This window comes from Pipra filicauda, unplaced genomic scaffold (assembly GCF_003945595.2).
Source record: "Pipra filicauda isolate LSUMZ 115617 unplaced genomic scaffold, ASM394559v2 scaffold113_size4260070_pilon, whole genome shotgun sequence".
NCBI classification, from domain to species: Eukaryota; Metazoa; Chordata; class Aves; order Passeriformes; family Pipridae; genus Pipra; species Pipra filicauda.
Window position 1 is genome coordinate 2,216,811 of NW_024103585.1, and position 6,005 is coordinate 2,222,815.

General features: G+C 37.1%; 1 long non-coding RNA gene across 1 annotated transcript; it reads left to right on the top strand.

Annotated features, from left to right (window-relative positions):
- Positions 1-4,267: 4,267 nt before the first annotated feature.
- Positions 4,268-4,644, top strand: LOC120323678. Its single transcript, XR_005564353.1, has 2 exons — positions 4,268-4,386; positions 4,491-4,644. It is a non-coding gene; the product is annotated as an uncharacterized LOC120323678 (long non-coding RNA).
- Positions 4,645-6,005: the final 1,361 nt, after the last annotated feature.

A 6,005-nucleotide genomic window follows, 5' to 3' on the forward strand; every position in this document is an offset into this window, starting at 1 on the left:
AAAAATTCCCAGAGTGGGATAAAACTAGGTACCATGAGAGGGCTGAAGAACCAGCAAGCTGATGCACCCAAACCATCCTTCCTCAAATGCTGAATAATTTGAACCCACAGCTTTTACATCATAAAAGAGACCAATGGTATCAGGCTGTAAGATGCCTTCTCTTCCTGACAGACTGTATAGCCAACAGACAAAAGTCTCTGAGCCCCAAAAAGACAACTTTAAGCACATAGAATGGGCAGTGAGCTGTGAGGGGAAGCTCTGGAGCTGGCAGCTGGGACCACAGTCACACATTTGCCCTCTCACAGTGGGACCCCCTTCAAGGTATGGGGAGAGACTGTCACCCTGGGAATCTGAGGGTGAGAATCTCTTGCTGTAGCTGGATTGTGGTCTCATACCCCATAGAGACATATAAGCACAGTGACATTCAGAGATCCCTAAACTAGGAATCAATCTGAACAATCTGGGAAAGTAATTTAATATTTCCAGAACTAAGCAGGCAGTCAGATTTTTCTTTGAATATAGCTCTTTAGGTAAATAATAATGAAAAAGAGTTCAAAAGCCTATGTTAAAATTCAGATGCCGGACCTTCAGGCCAGGTGTTTTTCTTTAAAAAGAAAACAAAATCCTTCTATTAAAAGTGGGATTTAAAACAATGTTCACTGTGATTCAACAGGCTAAGAGGCTTAACCTTTACAGTACACAGAGCATCACTAAGTTGTTCTTCACCCCGGACATTGTAATTCATGCTATATGATGTCCATCTTCACGTGTGCGTTTCATGAGCGTAGATAGCAAAGCAAACATATGTACTAAAGCTACACAACATAAGCATTCCAGGTTAAGTAAGCCTGGGATAACCAAGCCACAAGCATTTGATAGTTTTGACTATTTGGCTCAGCAGAAGTAAACAGTGTTAAAGTCTCTTGTTTCTTGTAGCACTTGCTTAAATGCATAACAAATGGGAAAAGCATTTTCTGCTCTCCTAGACAATTTCTCTGAATAATTGTCCCTTTATGTTGTCTTGAAAAGCTCTGCATCTTATTGCAAAGAAATAAAAGGAATAAGAAAATAAATTATAAGGGCAAGGGAGCAGGGAAGGAAAGGAAGGGATAGAGGAAGGGAGAGAGAGAGAGAAAGAAGCTAACCTGCAATCTGCAGTTCTAAGTCTCACCTTTCAAAACCAGTAAAGATCCACATACAAGACTGACAACTTCTAATGACATTCTTCAAGGATTTGAAAAGTTCAGTTTGCATAATATAGAAAATCATGTGGTGGCTAGTTCTTTCTTTAGATGCTATTATAATGCATCAGAGGAGAAGGAAATGGATGGCATAGATAGTACCATAATTTTCCCCGTTCACACTGTGAAAGCAGATGGAGTTTTGCACCCATTAAGAACAATTCTTCAATCTGAATGAGCCTTTAACCCTTTCCTGATTACACTGCATATTTTCAGTGTAGCAATTATTGAATACATGTCTTAGTATCTCACGGGTGATATTTTTGAACACCACTTTTGAAATTCTTAGGTGTGGAGGAGCCTTTATGTAATAGTGGAATATGACTAAGGCTTTATAATTAAAGCTGAACTTCCAGTGCCCTCTTGCAGCCACTTATCCCTTTACTCTTAAGTTGTATTGCACTTCCAGAATGATTTTACAGACTACATGGAAAAACCTTTTCTGCTTCTGCTAGGCATATGTGATTGGATTAAATCACAGGAAATCTAAATCCCCTCCTAGCTAATCAAAGATGGAATCTTCCATCTGTTCTGATTCTCCTTCAAAGGCAGTAAAGCACAGCAGTGGACAGCTGATCTTGGTCCAGCCAAATAGGTCTTTTGTCTATAATGCTCCTGTGTCACAACCAAAATTAGCTAAATGTTAGGAGGACCCCAGCCCAGCCTCTTCCCATGGACTTTACCTTGCACTGTCACGTGGGAGCACAGCTCTTGGGATTGCTCTGGAGGTTGTCTTCTGACAGCACATACAAGTACAAGCAGCTTGCAGTCCAAGGAGGCATCTTCAACTTGGTTCAGCTTCTACTACAACCTCCAGAATGAGTATCCTCTCAGCACATCTTGGGTCTTCTTCTTTGCCCACATGTGGGAGATGTCAAGCTACCTCTGATTCAAAACCACTGGGGTGTTTTCCTGACAAGTAAATGGTGTTAACAGAAAAGCAAAAAATGCCGAAAGAAAACAATAGTACTAATTACTAGTTACTGCTAGCTACTGTATTGTGTAGTAAAATTGTGAGTCTCTTTCAGGTTTGCAAAGCAAGTGAAAGTAAAAAAACCTTTTCAGAAACTAGTGACAGGCAACAATAATGGAAGTTTTGAGCTATTTAGCAGTGGATGAGTGCCATAGAAAATCCCAGTCATTTTACTCATAAGAATAGTTGTAAGCCCTTGCACCGTGATTATCCAAGGTTGTGAGCCACATCCTGCTGAAATTCATTTGTAAATAAAATTCATACATAAATAAAATCACATCACTTGATTATGGTTGCAAATTAAATAGAACTGTTTCCCAAGATATGTGCTCCCCCAGCGTAAAACGATGCCTCCCAGCAAGACCAAGCAATAAATTGCCAACGTTATATTGACTTATATCTGAATTATGAAAATAGCTAAAGACTGATTGCAATGAGGAACTGGTTTGGGCTTTTTCATATTTTCCTGTGGTTACCAATACCTCTAAGACTAGCAATAGCAAAATATTTCTGTAGTTACTTATTACTACAGATTCAAAGGGGAAATATTTTTGTAATTTTGATTATAACCAAGAAAGTAAGGAACTTGTATTAACCATACTTGTAAATGCAAAAAGCACGGTAAAATAATTCAACGGTTTGAATTTGGTTAACATATTAGCATTTGCAGGTGATAATACTTTTATTAACTTCAGGAGGTACTACTCCAGATAGAAAGAAATAGCTAGTTAGAAAAGAGAACTTCATTCAGATGAGGTACTTACATTCAATTCACCTGTGAAAAAAAGAAATGAATCCCTGAATTTATTAACGTTTAATATTTTACATTAAGTTCTATGGTTTTGGTTTTGCTTCACATATGACAACCATGTGCTTTAGGCTATGGCTTTTCTTTATCTGCTTTCTTTCTTATTGGGCCACCTATGATAAAGGAATCTTGCTAAAATGGAAATAGAATAAATATTCTCAGTGTGAAGAGACACCTAAATGGGTTTTTTGTCATTTCATGTTTTTCTACTTCAGGATGCACAAAATTATTGAACTAAATATTCAGGAGCATGTTGAAAGTTCTTTAAACAACTGAGCAGAAACTTAAAGGTATCTACCTAGGGTGTAATGGACCAGCAATTTTGTTTATTTTATTTCTAATAAGTGTCTGTATTTATCCATGCTTTGCTGACTTCACAGAACCTTGATGAAGTGCTTCTAAGGAACAAGCAATGGCATCGAAATTATTTAAGGAAACATTCACAGCACTATGATGAATACTAATCCATTTCAAGAATAAAGGTTAGTAAATCTGTTAGGGTCTGTGAACTTTGCCTTGCTGTTATTTCCAATTCCTCTAGCTCATTTCCTTTTTATTTTTAAGAAAGGTAATATAATTTGACCTTGAATTTATTAATGGCTTATGTCACTATTTAGACTATAGCTAGCAGTAAGATGAACACAAGGAAGATAATACTAAATAATCATACACACACTTTTGTTAATTTTAATTGCCTCAGCTAATTACAATGAAGTGAAGCTAATATGCAACATTACATATTCAGCTATAAATATATTTGCATCAGAAGCTGTTCAATGGATCTATGACAAAATAATAAATTATATTCATGTAGCAATATAAAAATCACCACTCAGCTCTCACTAGGAAAGAGTTTGTGTACAGACTTTCAGTGTAATGCTAAGAGAGGATCATAAGGTAGGAGATAGGGGCTCAACCTTCATGTGTTTGTTTTTTTTTTTTCTGGGAGTACCACCACTATTGAAGATTATGGAATAAAAAAACTCTCACATTCTTCTAGGAGATTGCTGACATTCAAAAGAAGTTGCTCAGTATTATGTAATATTCAAGTTAGAATTAATATTTTCATCGCATCAAAGTGAAAATCAGAGAAAATGCATGGTGTGTTGAAATTGTCACCATATTCTTTTGTTAAATCTACGCATACTTATATTGAGGATGATGTCATAATAGCATGTATTACCCAGCGTACCAATATCAAAGTCAGCTAAGGTTAACTGTTCCCCAGACTGAGAACTACCCACAGGTGAGAGAGTCTCTTTCTGAGACAGTAGAGGCCAGTGAAACCAGACATGATCCCTAGACCTCACAGTTTAAAGAAAGAAAACCTCAAATCCCTTTCAGCATCTAAACCAAGGAATTTCGTAAGTTTCCCTAGTAGCTGGCTGTCTTTCCTAGGAGTTCAGTTCTCAGCTACTTTTTATAAAAACTATCTTCTCCTCTGTTTTGTCACTCTCCTTTTATCCAGAAAGAAATGTTCAAGCACATGCACAAAGAGGAGGCAATTGTCTAGAGAGCCCTCAAGAGACTGGATTAGGTTTCGGCTGATCTTGTACAGATGCCCACAAAACAATAGGAATGTTTTGTTGAATAAAAGTGCTACATAGCGAACAAATCCCAAATTTCTAGGAGTCCTAATAACTGTTTATTCAGTCACCATTACTTCTCTTTTGCCAGGTGGCATCAGGGCAAATCCCTCACACAGAGATGTGTGCTAGCATGTGGAGATCAAAAGAGAGAGCTATGACTATTTAAGACACTGTCTTCTTGAAACATCCCTTGAAGATACAGCACCAAGAGAACCAGGCCATTGTAATGAAAAACATCTGAAAGGGTCTCATGCATGGTCAACTGACAGATTTCTGTGAAAAAGTACAGTTTATTCAAAGAATAGAGTTTAATGTAATAGTCCCATTTTGTGACAAATCAGTCTCTTTTCACCATATTAAGAATCACTGCTCTCTGGGAGTTTAAGACTGTGATATTTTTCAGCCACTGAAGTACTATTAATGTGACTTACAGAACTTAAAACCTAAAGGTGACTTCTGATCAAACAGTCTGTCTTGTCTGCCCTTAAAGATTCTAGACATATGGGTTTGCCCTTTAATACACTTAACACCAACAATCCTTATCATCCATGGGTTAGATGGTGGGTGGAAAGAACATGGCTCTTTCATTGTTCTCTGTTCACCTAAGGAAAGATACTCTAAATTGTGAGTTTTGCTGGGAATAAATGAAAATCCTCTGGTAGGGTATATTCTTCTTGTTATTCTAGTCATTTGAGTTGAAGATGAATGAGAAAAGTATCCTTTTACTTCAAAAATAATTGGGGGGGAGGGAAGCAACTGCTGGCATTTATGATAAGCAAATGACAGATGTGAAAATCTATTAACATGTTCCTAACAAGGTGGAAGAACTAAACATATATTCATAGACAGCATCTCCAGAAATCCTATTCTGGCAAACCATGGCTACATTTCAGCAACAGTAGCAATGAAAAAATTAACATAACAGAAATGCACGTTAGCATTCCCTTCTGTTCTGTTCTCTTTATCAAATACATATTCAGAAGTGAATTATTATTTATCTGGATGTTAGACTACAGGGAGAGCAACAATTTTGCTGTCTTTGTTTAGCACAGGAAAAAATGGGGAGAAAAGTATAATCTACGTGTATCTTCAATACATATTGGTAAAACAATACATTTGAATCAACTACATACAGGTATCTTTAAGAAGCAGCAGGATAGTATTTGTTGCAAGGCTTGTCAAACTCCTTCCCCCTATCTTGTTCCAATATGCTGCTGGGTATTCTGTCTTCAAACCAGGGCACCACGTCCTTAAAATTAGCAATGTGTAAGTGCTTTACTGGATAGTGGCCAACAATACCAGACAAGATAGAGTCCATTGAGCTTTTTATGTTGCGTTTGTACAGATAAAATTTACAGATAATACAAATTGGACATACCCAAGAGTATCTTAAT